This window comes from Lonchura striata, chromosome 5 (assembly GCF_050655825.1).
Source record: "Lonchura striata isolate lonStrDom1 chromosome 5, ASM5065582v1, whole genome shotgun sequence".
Classification (NCBI taxonomy): domain Eukaryota; kingdom Metazoa; phylum Chordata; class Aves; order Passeriformes; family Estrildidae; genus Lonchura; species Lonchura striata.
In genome coordinates, this window is record NC_140707.1 from 52,155,886 (window position 1) to 52,173,047 (window position 17,162).

Here is a 17,162-nt window from a genome sequence, read left to right on the forward strand (position 1 = left end):
GAGGGGCTCCCCCAATGGCGAAGGGAAACGCCCGTGGAGAGGCGGAGACAGAGGGTGAGCATTGCCCAATCACTTGGCAGGGACGGGACGGGGCGCGAAGGGGACGGGAATAGCTAGCCAATCACAGAGCGAGGCTGAGGGAGGGGCGCGAGCGAGAGGCAGCGTCCGTCCAATGGCGGAGGGAGGAGTGGGGCGCGGCTGAGGCGGCAGCCAATGGGCGGGCGCGGGTGCGGGCAGGGAAGGGAAGGGGCGCGGGGCTGCTGGGGCGGGCGAGGTCAGTGGGCTGCGGGGCGCTGCCCCGGCCTCCTCGTTCCGCTCCGGGGGGACCGGAGCGCCCATCAGCGCGTTCCTGCCCGTGGTGGGGAGGAGGCCGGAGCCAGCGCGGCGCAGGTTGCTGCTGCTGCTGCTGCTGCCGCCGCCGCCGCCGTCACCACCCCCGCCGGGAAACCGGCAGCCCTGCGGCACGCTGGTGGTTGGAGCGGGGAGCGGGCCGGGGTGGGTAAGGCAGCGGGCAGCCCCTCGCTGGTTCCTGTTGAGGGAGCTGATGAATGAAGCGGTCCTCCGAGACCTGGAGGGCTGTCCCAGGACGCCTTGGGCTGTGCCCTAATGAAATCATCCGGGTGAGAGCTCCGGAAAGCGTCTAGGGGATCAGGCGTAGTTACTGTACTGCCTTCGCCACGGCTCGGGAGAGATGTATCCTGGCTGGAGTCCACCAGGACACCGAAGGCCCTTGCAGGGCAGCCTGCAGGCCAGCCTCGGGCAGAGCTCAATTCCGGTAGGATTTACACTTACAGGGCTGAAGCCTGGCGTGAGCCTGGCCGCCCTGCTGAGCTGTATCGCGCCCGGCAGCTGGAGCTGCCCGGCTGTTCGCTCTGCCCACGGCTCTGCTTAAAAACCGTACTAGGTATGTGTTCAAACGTGTTTTCTGACAGGATTTGAAGATATGTGCTTCGTTCAAAGACCAGGTAAACTAAATGCTAAACTAAATAAGTATATTTAGTTCGGGAGTGGGAGTTACCAGCCTCAATGCAGTTTGAGTGACCAAGCGTCAGGCAGACACGGGCAGAAGGAAGCCACAAAGTGTCTGCATTTGTGCACTATTAAACACCTGTATGCATCCTGGTGAGGGAGTAGGGAGCGATTCCCGAACTGCAGGAGTGTTAATTGGCAGAAAGTAAACAGCCTGACACATTTAATCACACTGAAAAGATGGACGAGTGTGACCTTTGATTTCTCCAGTGTCATTTACAGGGAAGGGCTGTGGTTTCTCTTTGCACTTAGCAACAAGGGAAAAACCAAAATGAAGAGTTATCAGATTCAAGCATACAAACTCAAGAGAATGGTCTCATCCTTTTCTCTGTGATTTGCTACTGTTGATAGTTACTTTTATGTATTATAGTCACATCTTGGAGCCTTTGTCATGGATCGTATTGCAAATTTGGTATGAACATGCAGTGCCTAGCAAGTGAATTAGCTTCTGTGAAAGACAGTCATTTTTCTTCCCTCAGGAAGACAGGAAAGCTTCACAGCTTTATTTCAGCCTATTTGTAGGCAGCAGTGCATGTCCAGTCTGCTTCATGTCTCCATGTCCCCTTTGGAGGACAAAGAGGGTGAGGGTACAAACACAGCCTCAGCAGTAACAAGTGCAGGGTGGCTTTTGACCTTGTTCCTTTTCTTGCTGTCTGTGGCCACTCCCATATGTGGACTACCGCTGAAGCAGGTATACATTTGCCTCAGCAGTAAGCTTTCTTCACCTGGTTTTGATGTGCAGCGAGAGAGAGCCACCAGCTAAGATGGGCTGGGCCATGTCCCATCTCCTGTCTTGCAGGCTGGGACCATGGAGAAGACTGGTGTTATTAGGAAGGACCTTGGGATCAAAGCAGCAAACACCCCTGCTTAGCACTTGAGAACTTGTGCAAGTGGACTTGCTTTGCTGTAGGTGCAGTGAGGAGCACTGGTGGGAAAGAGGCACATGTGATTTCTTTCTGGATGAGCAGGGTAGGGCTTTTGCAGAGTTGAAGTAATCTATGAGGGAGCTAATAAATATAGTGAAAAAAATGAACAAGAAAGAAAAATGTATTAGGGGATCACATACTGTAGACTTCCTGAAGTATTTTTCCCCTGTTGCCATAGTTAACTATAAGCATTTTCCTCCTGCCTCCTCTCCCTTTGAACAGAACAGATTGAATTACACTGACTAGTTTTTGCCATGGGGTGCAGATTGTCCATCAGTCTACACTGACAAGGCATGTGTAGGGCAGCACCCTCCACTTCCTGCCTGCCCACCTGCAGAGGAATGAGTTTCACCTGCTAATGCTTTACTTCTGGAGAGGATAAGCTGCTTCACCTGCCAGGCACAGAATCTCACTGCTGTGTTCTCTATTAAAGCACAAACCCTTTTCACGTGTAGGTACCTAGAGACTGGTCACTTCATCTGTCCTTGAACCCAACTAACATGAACCCTTACAATGTGATTTTTTCAGTTTCGGTTTAGGAAATGTAAATAGCATTAAAGGACCTAATGGTTAGCTCATGCAGGACTGTACAATCTTATACAGCAGCTGCAGTGCTCCCCTGCACAGAGGGACCTCACCCTGCCCTGAGCATGGGGCCAGCATCACCTGGTGTTTTAGGGGCATCTGGTCCCTTCCAGCACAGTGCAGGGGACATGGGAGGCCATGCTCACACTGGGGCTTCAGTGACAGAAGAGCCCAGGATATCCATGGAAACAAGTCACAGCATAAGGATGCCATCCCAGGGCACAGCTACTGCCATAGGCAGCATCAAACAAATCCCACAGAGCTGCTGCAATCACACCTGCAGGCAACTCTGATATGGCTTTGTGCAGTGCACAAGGCACCGGTGTACACAGGTGGCTGCAGCTTGTGCCTCTGGACTAGGCAGTTGCAAAATAGGGAAACCAAAAGAAATCTAAAGAGCAAATTCCAGTTTTCAATTACATTTTAAGTCTCAAGGATACTACTCCAGTGAACTGGCACTCCAGTGAACTGGCAGAGCAAACTGCCTTACTCTGCCAACTGAACAATATCACCCAGCATGGGTGTCAAACAAGGCAGAGATCCTGATCATAGTTTACAACCATGGGGCTGTTTTTGCTGTAGAGAGGGGGGACAAATGAGTCATTACTTGCCTCATAGAAGCCTCATCGTTATTTGAGGTCAAATTCCTGATGTGTTCATGTTTGAGTTTGAGATGGAGGCATTAGGAATGAATGCACCAGGGAGCCCTGAACGTAGGACATGGATCAGAGAAGTGAGTTGTGAACTTTGAAGATGGAAGAAGGGCAAGTTCCGGAAGGAACTTGGGCAGCAGACTTGAAAGTTTGTGAGCTCTGAGAGAGATCCCACTCAGAGCAAGATTACTGGTCACAGCCTACTGCAGTCCTGGAGAGCTCTAAGGGTCTCACTTAGGACTCCCCTTTGTAGGGTCACAGGAGAGCTGGCTTTAACCACAGTAATTTTCAATCCTGCCTGCAATTCCAGTTGTTTTTGCTATCAAGCTTGCAAAGAAAAGATACACTTGGGTTGTTATTCAGGCAAGAGAATTAAGTTTCCAAGGCTGCTTGTTTAAACACAGGAGCTGATTAGACTGCATGAATGTCTGGGAGCAGACAGTGTTTCTGATAAGCTCAAGAAGAGCTGAGCCCAGGTGCTGTCCATCAAGACTGAGGCCTGACAAGCATTTCTTACATTGCAGTGCATCCAGAGGTGGAGAGGAAGGGAGCACACACCACCAGACCTTTTTTCAGACCATTCCAAAGAGCCATTTTTCTCTAGGCTTTAGTCAGAGCTGACTACCAAGGTTGTCCTAGCTTTATTTGGATCCTCCTGTGCTTTACCTGCTTTTACTTATGTTCCCTGTCCCCAAGACTTCTGTACAAAACAGTACTTAGAAGCTGTCATAGCTGTTCCCATGCCACCCTCGTCAGTTCAATTTTCTGGATATTTGGCCCTCCTTTGGGCAGTGACTTGTGCAATATTGTGGAATGGAGATGGCTGTTTCTCTGCAATGGACTAGACTCTATCTTATAGCCAACTTAAGACCAGCAGTAACATCCACCACTTTCACTGCATTTCACCAAGCTGTGGAAAAATGACTGGGGGTAATATCAGAGGAAACTGAAAGGTTATATTCACAGCCTAATAGAGGTTATAGCAGTACAGAAATTATGAGTAAAACACAGTTGTTGCACCGGCTAAGGGGGATGGAGCAGAGGGTGGAGTGGAGACACCTCATTTGGGCTCTGTTGAAATCCTTGCAGGGAGGGGAGCTTGACAGCAGTTTGCAGCTGAGAAACTGCATAAAACCTGTCAGCTGAGGTAGGCAGAAGATGTCCTGCTGCTGAGCCAACAGCTGTGGTGAAATCATTCTCTTTGGATGAATTTGGTTCATTATAGCCTAATAGTAACATTAACACAGACCTCCACCCCAAAGTTACCTGCCCCCAAGGTACAACCACCTCTCATTGGGCATGTGCTCTGTATTTTTGACTGTATGTTTAAAAATAAAGTGAGAGAATTTTACACCAATCGGTAACAAAGGTGTTGTATGACTGCAGTCACCAAAGCTCCACCTAAATGTAGAGAAGTAGTATAAAAGTAAGTGGAGAATGAGGGAAAAGTTAGGGAAGACTCCATCATAACTATCAGTTGATAGGCTGAACCTGTCTTCTCCCCTGTAGAGACATTTATTGGGTAAGAATCAAATTCTGTGCATGCTGAATATTTTATTGGGGATTAGAGCTTGTCTGTGCATGGCTTTGAATATGTTTTTGTAGTCAGATACTATCACCAGCACTCATCAAACTTTAGCCTGTCACAGTTTTATATTAATAAGGTGTTATTCCATAAACTGCGTGAGTCCTTTGCAGGCACTGGAAGTCACCAGCAGTGGGTATTTACTCAAAGAGAAAGACCCACTGGGTGGTCTTATGCTGTTGGTGTGTGTGTCCCTGGCTAAGTCAGTGGAACCACCCTACAATCCAGCAGGACTGTTCAGTGAAGGGTCCCCATAACAGGGCTCTGACAGACTGGTCAGGTGCAAAGATCTTGGCTTCCCTGGGGTGTTGACAGACAAACAAACACTAAGGGTTGAGGAAATCTCCCCTTTTCATGTGACACAATCTCATGACACCACCTGCTTTTTCTGGAGCCTGAATTTTTGATATTTGTTTATGCCATCACCCCAGAACTCTGTGGTTTTGTGTCTTTTTATGTTGCTTACTGGCATTATTGGGCTGACAAAGGCTGTATATCCAGGAACCTTGTACTTGCCACAGAGAGAAGCTGATACAAATTAACCTTGACAGGAAAAAAAAAAATTGGTCCTACCATGCAATTCACTTTGTATCGATGTCAGATACATAGTTTAGTACAGCAGTGTTTGGGACTGGAGAGACATGTTTGGGAATGACTGGCTGAAATGTGATCAGTTATTTCATCATTCTTGGTTTATGTTGCCTCTTGTAAATGGAAATATGGCCTGACAGGGTCTGATGTCAAGATACAGGACTACTAGTAGAATGGAGGTGCAGTCAGTCTGTATTTACTTGGGGCACCAGTTGGAAGCAAAGTAACCTCTGTAGCTTCTGATCTCATATTTGGTTCCTGTGGTGTGTAGTAAATCACCCATGCTGCTTCAGCTTTCATGCCCATCCTCTGTGGACATTCTTTGTTACTCATGCCTGGTTCCACTCAGGTTGGTGAGTGGAGGAGCAGCATACTAGAAGCTTTAGGTCTTTAGGTTAGTTTCTGATGGTGCATCTACACAAGCATCCATGCCCTATGTTCAGGGCTCCCTGGTGCATTCATTCCTAATGCCTCCATCTCAAACTCAAACACAAACACATTGGGAATTGGACCTCACAAAATGGTGAGGCTTCTATGAGCCAAGTGACGACTCACTTCTCTTCCCCTCTCTGCAGTAAAACAGTCCCATGGTTGTAAACTATGACCAGGATCTCTGCCTTGTTTGACACCCATGTTGGGTGATATTGAACTCGTGAGTTCATTTGGTTTGTGCCTTGCTTTCTTAGTCCATAAAATGACAGTAGCGAGACCATGACTGTCCCCACCTCCCCTCCCCATCCAGGATGAAATGAAAGGCTGCATCTGTGCATTATCAACAAAGCCCTAATTTGCATGTAAATGCATGTGATATCGCTGTAGCAGCAGAGTTGTAGCAGTGAAGCCCTCCTTGTGTGCAGGCAGCTTATGTCAGCAGAATGAAGGTCTTTTTGAGCAGAACTTTACTGAGCCCCATCAGCTATATCAGCAAAAACACTGAATACCAATATAACTACATCCTCGTTAGGACCTCAGGGCCCATAGTATTTTAATTTCTAACTACTTTCTAGGTGCTTAAATATTTTTGAGGATCTGGACCTATTTATTGAGACTATGGAAGTTACCCTCTTTCCAACCCTGACAAACAGGTTCAGAGCAGATGTGGTTTCACTTTTTCAGTGGCTGCAGAGTGCTCTGTGAAACTCTGGTAAAGAGCCCAGAGCCCAGCAGAGCATGATCAAACTGCTATGGCTGACTTCAAGGGCAACATAACTGCTGCTGCTTCTGACTGTGCTGTTAGTACTGCAGGAGACTGGACAGGTTCTTCCTTATTCACCTTTTCCTGGGAGAACAACAGAACTAAAAGTGGTGTTCCCTGGAAAATGACGTTCTAATAGTTTTCATTTCATCCTTTTGTTCATTTCAATAGCATCCATACTGATGCTATTACAAAGGTGGCACATGAGAAGACAGCATACTGCAGAGAAGAAAGACACTGAGGACAAGGCTCTACTACCTGAGCCTTAGTGTGATCAAACCTTAGCTTGGAGAGCAAGGAAGGAGCAATTTGCCACCTTTCCAGTACCAAGTGCAGTTTTGCAGGTTCTTATTTCTTGCCTCTCTTTAGAAAAAAATTAGTGAAGAAAGAAGATGGACAAGTTGGCAAAAGACATGGCTAAAGGAGCTTTTTTTTTTAGTGCTCAAACTTTCTACTTGCAGAGAGAGTCAATTCAAGTCATCCAATAGAAAATTATCCCATGGAAAATTTTCTTTCAGCTTTTGAACTGAACTGGTTGCTGGAGGAAGGTAGCCATAGATTAGATATAAGGGGAAACTACCCCATTTGTGCAGCAAACTGCTTTTCAATTACAAAATCTAATATCAGGGGTGATGGGAGCACAGAAAGGATCTGGAGTTCAGTTCAGAGAAAAAGGTCAATACAGGAAAACAGAAGGCTGCTGTCTCTCCTTTTGGCAAGCATATTATTATAGATAAGAGAGAGACTTTGCCATACAGTGAAATGGGGCAAAGGAGAAATTTAACAGTGCCCTTAACTACCCATAGCTAGGTAGTTAAAAACTTGCCCTTCAAAGTCAAAGGAAGTAAAAGACATACTTAACTTGAGGAAATGAAAAATGTTTGAGGCTGTACACTCCCAAGAGGGAAAACCTACCAGGACCAGGGATTGATACTTGGCCTTTGATCAGAGAGACAGTGTGATGCTGCAGGCAGGACTGAGCACTCATGTCTTCCCCACTCACACTGCTCACAGTGTGTGTTGCTCAGCAGCAGCCAGACAGGGCTACAAAGCTTGCTCTGTGCTTGAGCCTCGACTGCAGGGGAGACATGTCTGTGTCCAACAAGTGTGAGAGGAAACCACGAGAAATGTTTCATAGGTATAAATTCATAGGAAATTCATAAATATTCATAGGCAAATCACATCTCCAGTGAAAATGTTGGCCTGCGTGGTTGCTGTATCAGGCATGGCCATAAGAGGGAAGCGTGTGCTCAGGCATTAGGTGCTTTCTCTGGGTTGGAGCAGCCCCAGCTGTGTTGGCTGTGGGCTCTGCAAGCACCATGGCTCTGCCTGGGTCATACCTCCTTTGCAGGGCTAAGAGCAGGGCCAGTGCCTTTGGAAGTGTGTGAGATCAGCCACAGCCAAGTGTGCAGGTAGTGATGATGGGGATGGGATGGGAGGGGAGCAAGGTGGAAAGTGAATTGTCACTTCCTGGAGATAGGGGAGGATGAGATGTGCAACTGTGAGCAGTCCTGAGAGAACTGGAGATATCTTGTCCAGAAATGATGGGCAGTCAGGTGGTGAAATCTCATTTCAGTTTTCTCCTCACACATACACAGATGTCTGGTTGTATTAGCTGGATCATACTCAGATTAGGGCATTCAGGCTTGAGGTTGGTGACACTGAGGTGCTTTTAGGAAGCGTAGGGGACCTCAGGAGAAAGAAAGCTGAAGTCATCAAGCTTGAAAGATTTACAAAGAAGAATAAAGGTCCAAAAGGATATGGGCAGGCAACCCTGCTAGCTCTCCAAGGGAGACATTTTGCCTGAAGCACTTCTAATAGCATTTTGTTGGCAACGTGAATAGAGCACACAAGCTGTGTAGCAGTAACAAATGGGTCTTGGTTGTTAGCAGCCCTGTCAGACTCAGGTGACTGCTACCCTCAGTCATGGGCCATTCCTGACTGCATGCCTTTGATACATACTTGTTAAAACTCACCACTGCACAAGACAGAAAATTACACTTAACGCCATGTAATATGGGAACTTGAGGCTTCACCAAGTCTGTGCCTGCTGACTCCCATGGACCCTGCCAGCTGGAGCTGCTGGAGATCCTGCAGGGATCCACATGGTGCTTTGGGAGAAACTACTATGATTGATTTCCTGTAGTTACTGGCCAAGAAATGTGAGCAGCAAGGTGCACTCAGGAGCACCAGCTTCCCATAAGCTGGTTCTGCAGAGAGGCATTCAGGCTTCTCCTTACAGATCTGCTTCTCTGGGATTTATTTTTCCCCTGAGCCAGAAGCAGAGGAAAATGAATGGGACAGAGCTGAATTTATTCTTTGTTCATGCCACAGCATGAAAACAAAATGCATCTAAGAATTAACTGCACAAGAGCTGTGTGGTGGCAAGGCTAGGGGAGACAGGGTGGGTGCATCTTTTAGTGCCTGGCTAAGCATGTGCTGATCTTGTGCTCCCAGAGAGCCCCTGCACATCTTATGTCTGTGCAGTAGAGACATACAACAACCTATAGTTGTAGGAGCAGGTACAGTGTAGTTATCCAGAGGCATAGGTGATATGAGGGGGAGAGAGCTGAAGGAGTGTGAATTGCTGAGCACATATATGTTGTATATGATCTATGGACAGTGGTGTTGCTCAGCAGGGATGTGTTGTGTAGCTGTGGGCAGGGGGTTGCTGTGCTGGGAATGGCTACAAGTACCCACACGAGGTCACTTGGCAGTTAAATGAGGTGAAGAATTACGATGGTGACTGCTTTCCTCTCCCAGACAGATGCCAGGCTTCCCAGCAATAATATTTGTGCATTGCTCTAACACCCCCAAACTCTCTCCCTCTTTTCAGAAAGGGTGAGGACCATACTGCCCCATCTCCAGACTGGGAGAATGGTAAACATCAGGATATGGAGTGGTTTCTGCACACGCCTTCTTTGAGTAGAAGGGGCCACTGTCTGGGCACCTCCTACACTGGTGCCTACTGCAGTAATAGGCAGAAGGGCTGTGATTCGAATTACTGTGATACAGTGTGGTTCTTGCACTGTGTCTACTCAGTGTCCCCAGGAGCAGTGAGGTCTGAGCCAGCTGCCAGCCCTTAGGCATGTGAAGAGAGAGCTGTGTGTTGGAGGACATCACACCTGTGCTGCAAGAGGTGCTCCAGGGAGCATCATAGTGAACAACTCCAATCCTGCTGCCACCAGGAGCTTGGAGCGCACCAGCAACAGGTACTGCAAGACTCCTGAGACAGAGTAAAAATTTAACAGGGTAGAAATCCATTTAGATTTAGGTGAAATGTGCCACTTTGAGATTGCTAACAGAAGTGAAATATGCTGTTTAGTCTGGTAACTGCAGCACTAGCAAATTTGCCCCAGCTAGGGAGAAAGAATGCACATTTCCACACTAAAGAGATAAGAAAGACTCCTCGATCCTTGAAACAGACATTGCAGAGTGACCCAGGTGTTCTTTCTGTATTTTCTGACAAAAACTGAGAATGAGTGTAACTAGCTGTAAGTGTAACACAAGATCAGCAGAATGAATATACATGAACCTATTGTGAAATTCAATACATACAGAAATTAGTTAAGGGTAATAAAAAAGATCAGGAGTTCTAAAGGGTACACATGTCCATTGAAGGGCAATGAGTCCCCACATGCGTCCAGTGCTGTAATAAAAACATACCGTCCCTACAAATCTTTATTAGAATTGTAGAGTTTTGATTTTTCATCCATGTTTCACTCCAAGGACAGACAAAAGACAAATGTGCACCAGAACATAAGGCCTTTTAGCACCTAGTGTATTCACACTTGCTTTTAGTGCCCACATGGAACATGTTCTCTGCTCTTACTTAGTTGGATCAAATAATGTGCTATGCTGTCTTCCTGGCAAGGAAAGTACAGCTGCATCTTTCAGGTACCACAGTTACTAAGGTGTGTTCCTCAAAGACTCCAGTATTTCATCTTCAGAGACCTTACTCCTTTCATCTTCAGAAGACATTTCTTTCATCAGTTCTCTAGTTCTAAGTGATCTGTGAGGCCATTATAAAGCATATTTCTCCTGTGTTCTCAGAGGCTTGGGGAGATAGTTACTTTGTGATCTGTGAGGAAAACTTGAAGGAGAAAAGGTTTTGTGGACTAAAAATGTTTGGAGATGCTTGGTTTAGGAAGCAACACTGATGCATCTTGCACAGCCCCATGTGAAAAAGCTGGAAAGAAGAAACCAAGGAGATGGTTATGCTGGTCCTGTAGGCTGAAGTACCACAAGAAACCAGGGAGGTGCTGTAGACCAGGAAGTAAGTTGTGCCACTTCTGCTGCACTGGTATTTTGCAGAGATGCAAAACACAGCTCAAGGCAAAGGTCCAGAGCTTCTCCTCACTAATGTGCCCATTGCAGCATCTTCCCTTGAGTACTTATCTTTTCCCTGTAAGGGTTTTTGTTTAAATCACGGAAAAGCATTCTAGACAATGACAAACGGGTATTGTCATCTTGCAGAGGGCTGGCAAGAGAACAAATAGCTGCACTTCAGTGGAGGTTCAGCAATCTTTCCACACAGCACAGACTTGCTAATTTGCATGGTCATGAGGTCTCATTGGAAAGATATTTTTAAATGAAAAAGCAAGGAAATGATGCAAAATAGATTTGAGCATATTCCAGGAGATAGCTAAATTTTTCATAGTGAAACCCAATAATAGATCAGTCTGTGTGTTATGAACTTCTCATCACAAAAATATATCACAGGAGGCTTCTGCTATCTATTCTGGGCTGAACATTGACCTTGGCTATTAGATCTCAATTAAGCATGTTTGTGACTAATGCTTCTTTCTCTTCCACTTTTCTGTTGCAGAAAATAATCTTCATGGAATCAAAACACACAATACTTGCACAGTCTCTCTCCAGATAGGACCCATGGTTTATCAGTAGGTTTCATGCACGTGAAAAAAAAAGCATTTCTAGTGTGAAATTCAGGGAAAGGAAGTATTAAACATATGTCCAACCAAAGATTGCAGCCTTCAGCAATTAGCCCCTCTGCTTTTCCAGAATCATGTGCATTGATACTTGCAGCTGCAGGTGGGGTTGAGTAGGCCACAGGGACAGAAATAGCATACCATATCTTCACTTCTTTATGCTTGCTCACCTGGCATATTTCTTTCCTTTAATTTCTTCATTATCATTTTGATCTAGGACAAGGGAATAAGTGCTAGTGAATTTTACAGTGGTAGTAATAAGGCTATGCAAGACTTGCTTGGGTGCTTAAGACTCCTAAGCAAGCCAGGACCTACCTGCAGACTTGTTTCACTTTCAGCTCAAGTAAATGCTGAACCATCAAAACAGCATACCAAACACAGATTTCTCCTGGAGCATAATTATACTGTTGGGCCAGAAAAGGCTTGGAAGCAATCGTATACCTATACTCATATTTGACAGGTCAAGTCTAGGGAGTAGAGAACTGGTGAGCCTCACCTTTATGCCTGGGAAGATCATGGAGCAGATCCTCCTAGAAGACATGCTAAGGTACGTGCTAAGCCGAAAGCAAAAGGGATGCCAATTTGTCATCTGCCTTGTGATGAAGATTGGATGGAACAATGTCATTGCAAAGAACAGAAGTTCTCCTACAAGGTGGAACAAAAGCCTTACTTTAAAAAGGCCTGAGGTGTGTTTTCAGCTATGTGGACTGAAAAGAGGCTTACTTGTGTGCAGCATTCAGCAGGGTTTAGAATGGCTGCAGATTATTTGCAGTAGTGTTGCTAAAATCTTCCTGACCTGTCATAGACATTTGACAATCAACAATTCTCCCAAGTCAGGTTTCATCACAGCAATGAGAACAAGCTGACAAACTCAAACCAGTCATCACAAGATTGGTGCAGTTCTCCAACAGCCTTTCCAGGTGCTGGTTATATATGACAAAAGGTCCAGCTAACATCTGACTCTAATCTTAGAGGAATGTTGTCTGAAAAGGGGGAAAAGGCCAGTGAAAATGAAAAGGTACTGACTGGAGTGGCTGAAAGTTGTATCTCAGCCACTGGGACCAGATAAGATGATGCCAAATAAATTCTCTCTGTTTTAGAAAAGATGGTACATGCTACTCAATACCTGGTAGTGAGGGTGTGTTAGATTTTAGTCCTTGTCTCATATTCAGTGTCTGGTTTTTTTCCATTTCTCTGCCTGCCGAGGCTGTGGTGAGCAGTGACACTTTGTCCTTGGAAGAAACTATTTCCAAACTTTTTTTTGTTACTGCTGAAAATGTCTTGATGCTCCACTCAGTTTTACTTTTTTTCAGCTCTATTTCGTGATTCCTAGTTCTCATAATCTCAGAATTTGTCTAAGAATTATCCCCTTATGAACCAGTGAGTCTTTCCAAAATTTAAATTCTGTCTGGAAACAAATCTAACTCCAAAGCCTTAGCATCAACCAACACCTCTGCCTGGACTGATTGTTTTCAACAAGAACAGTGCTTTGAAAGATGAGTCTCCTTTTCAGGCTCTGTGCTCTTTTTTGGCTACTCAATCATTTCCAAATCAATAGCTGTCTCTGATTGCCCCCCCCTTCCCTTTAGATCCTGCTCTTTGCCACTTCATTTTGGTTTTAATTTGCCACAACAAAATTGCAGTCATTTTTCCCCCACCCTAATTAAGAAACCTATCCATTAAGGAGAAAGAAAACAAAAACAAAATCTTCTTATCTAAGCCCTTAGCACAGAACAGAGAAGGAATGATTGGTGAGATGATCACCTCTAGAAAGCCAAGGCCTTTATTGATTCTTCTGGCCTTCCTCAGTAAATACAGAGTGAGTTTTTTAAATTCACCTACAAGGAAGCTGAAAGTTAATGTATAATACTGACTTCTTAACATCAGAGGAGAAAGAGACTCTTATGTCTTCTAGGCTGACTCACTCTTTATACGTAGTTCAACAAGAGTATTTGGAGAGTGTTTCACTGTACCTCAGAGACTTATAACATCATTTAAGTTGGAAAATACCCCTAAGATCATCAAGTCCAAGCATAAACCTAACACCTAAACCTTAACCTTGGCTGTAGTGGACAGCCAAGTCCACCACTAAACCATGTCCCAAAGCACCGTTTCCACACATAAGTATGAATACCACCTCACATTGCCTCTATTTCAGTTTCCCAACATTTTGTTATAAACTGGCCTTGCTTCTAAACTTCCAGGGTCTAATGGTCCTGGACCTATACTTTGGAAGAACTTTGACATCACAAAGCAGATTAGAAAAGCTGTAGTGTGGGCAGGTGGCAGCAGCACTGAGCTCTTGAATTAAGGAATAAGCATTGAGTGATGGTGAAAGAGAGCACAACCCCAGTGCTGAGATGCATGATTACATGGACAGAAAGGGTCAGGCTACACAGAGAAGCTCAGGGGAGAGTCCACTACACATGGGGACATTGTGGAAGAAGACATTCAACAGCCCCACAGGAAAAGGTCAGAGACAGAATAATCTCTACTGAGTAAAAATCAAGATGGGAAGTGTCTCTACAAGGTTAAAGCTTTTGCTTCCTCATCCAGAAGAATAAACACCTCTATTCTGAAAAGAGGAAAAGCTACTACAGTCTTTTCAAGACTTTATCCCCTCTCTCCTTCACCCCTGATCCAGTGGAAGTGGTACTTTCCATTATGCCTATCTGAATACAAGCCATAGCTTCAAATAAAAATCAGGTCTGACTCCCTGCTGTACTCCAGAGATTTATTTACCATCTTGGAGAGATAAGCATTTAGCTGATTAACTTCAGTCTCTGTGCACAGTCAGCTTCTTCTAAGGGGGGAGGGTGATATAATTGCAGGAACCAGATGGGGATTGTGCCTACTGGACTAAAATGACTCTGTTATTCCAGATTGTTTCTCTTCTCTCTGGGATGTCAAGAGCAGAATCCTTCAGAGAAGGACCTGCTCCAGAAGTCCAGATCAGCTTGCATTAAGAGCATGAAAGTATCCTTGAGACTGGTTTCCTAAAGGAAGAAAGCATGTTTTTATGGCTTGTGGATGTGTTAAACTCAGTGTGTCCTCCATTCCTTTCCAGTAACTTTGAAACCTGTTCATCTATTTTAATTAAATTAGATACATTTCACAGCAAACAAAGTTCATGCAGGTAGTAGGTAGCCAGTTAGAGGAGAGGGACCCTATAAAAATCCTGAGTCAGGAAAATGGTGCACTGTGCATGTATTAAACTCTGGGGACATCACATAGGAAAATATCACATATAAGTACTCATCTGCATGAAAAGCTTCAGTGACAACTCAAATTTTCAGGAATAAAAATCCATAGGGGACTATGGTTCATTTATTCTGCACCTCATGAAACTACTACTTTTATTTTATTATGATGTAGATGGGAGGAAAAAATACTTAATTTAGGAAACACTGTAAAAAAAGTGGATCTAATGCATGTACCAGATTTAGGAACTAGGATTTAAGGGCAATTTGCTGTTGGCTTCCTAATTGTAACAAAAACCAGACTTAGCAGAGAGAGTGGTGCAGCACCTGAAATCAGACAAGGTTCTTAACAGGGCTAAAGTGAAGGAAGGTGGGGGTCCAGGGCACATACCTATAGGGAAATGCTGTGGTTCCTGGAGTCCTTCCATGCAGCTCAGAGTAGACCAAGGGGAGATGGTCTAACTGTAGACTTCAATTATTTGTAGGAAAGTCACAAAGAAAGTGGAAGGAAACTCCTGGTAGTAATAGATGGGCAGAAAAAGGCAGAGAGAATGGATAGAGGTTGTATCCTTGGAAGCTCAGGTGAAAATTTTTCATAAGGCGAGTATGACAGCACTGGGCATAAGTTACTGAAAGAAAGGGTCTCCATCACAGAAGGTTTCTAAGTGTCATGTAAACAACAGCACTAATTCCTAGTGGGAGGTTGGACTAAACACCTCCAGAGACCCCTTCAACCACCATTTCTATCTATGGTCCTTCACCTTCTGTCCAGATGAAGATGCAAGAAAACAGCTTGTATGAGCAAAGCTATTACTTAGAGTGGCAACTTTTATCTCACCTCAACTTCACCAGAGGACATGTGAACATAGTCATTGTTCAATTCATTGTTCAAAACCATAGAAAAATGGTTTTATTAAGGTATTTGTGATTATTATTTGCTGACTATAAATAATTAAACTTACTTTGTACTGCGCTAAACTTGTGTCAGATACATCTTGTGCCCCCTTGTACCATATCTATAACCTTATGCTATAGACCGTTTTCAACCAGCTTTGGTTATTAGGATTTATGGCGGCATCAGCAGACCGTGGATGACTGTCACTGTCACTGGTTTTCTGTAAGTCTCTTCTTCCCTAAAGATTATTAACTAAAAAAAGGCCTTTTATATATTGGTCTTTTGAGGCCTCTATCAACATATTTTTCTGTATTATTAATGTCTGCAGGCTATGTCCTTCTGTTAATTTTTTGAGGTAACATGTTCAGACTCAGGCAAGTTTTACAATTTCATCAGAACTAAAGTATGCTTAGAGCACACTGAATTATTGCTCAATTAATTTTGCATCCTAATTAAGTGGAAGACAATCTTATCCCTAGCAAGTCTCTTTTCTGTGTTAAATCTATCCTGTTTTAGGTACGATGCAGAGAATAACTAGTATGAATAGAACAAGACAGATCTGAGCTGCTGTCTGCACTACATGAGATTCTGGCCAGCTTCACCCCAGCCATGGCAGTGTGATGTTGCTGCTGTCTTGGCAGTCCCTACCCAGCTTCCTTCCCTAGCCACTTGCTTCTCTCTACCTACTAGCTCACCAGAGCACACAACGAAATAGAGGAGCTTAGCTGCACCTTACTGCCATCTGTAGAAATATCTGCTGTGAAACAGTGAGGAAAAAATGTCAATAAACTCTCAAAGAAAGGAAAAATACCTAAGATCAGAATCATTCAAGCAGCAGGCACAGCTTTAGGGAAGACCTTGCCCATAAGTTACTGTCTGGTAGCATGGAGCATGCAGTAAATTTGTCATGGGCACCAGCCAGCAGTCCAGTTGTAACACTGAACTATTCTAGCACAGTTCTCTCAAGAGGACTGAAAATTTTTCATTTGTACAGGCAGCTTCCTCTTCTGCTTCCAGTATTCATCCCACTGAACTTTCTCATTTAACTGGAGATTTATTTTCCCTTTATTCTTGATTTTAAAAAAAGCAGCAATTGTTGGACAGCTAGCTTTATCTACAGATCACATAATGAACAGTGTATATGTGGTAAACAATGTGCTTCATTTCCAGGTGGCTTTGAAAGAAACACATACTTACCTTCCTGTAATCAACTCATTACATAAATTTTCTTGCAGAATTGGTCCTGATGTCCTGTTCTTTCCCTCCTCTCCCTCAGAGGAATTACAAACTACAGAGATTATCTCAGCACACACCTATATGAACACAAGCAATTATTTGTGGTACCTATAGATACAAATATTTCATCAGTGCTATGGAAAAATTCTTTTGCGTCATCACAATCCCAAGCAAATGTGGTGCAAATGTCAGACTCTGAGAGCTGTGTGGAATAGGTCAATGGGTCCTGAGTACATGACTGGATGAAACCCTACTCCCTGCCTACTTCCCACAACTTACTGCCTCTTTGAAATTATATTCTGGAAGCACAGTTTGCAG

The 17,162-nt window shown here is 44.6% G+C and overlaps 1 long non-coding RNA gene across 1 annotated transcript; it reads left to right on the plus strand.

The window, feature by feature from the left end:
* LOC146767374 (uncharacterized) lies at positions 1-15,689 on the plus strand. Its single transcript, XR_014955707.1, has 2 exons — positions 1-14,489; positions 15,486-15,689. It is a non-coding gene; the product is annotated as an uncharacterized LOC146767374 (long non-coding RNA).
* Positions 15,690-17,162: the final 1,473 nt, after the last annotated feature.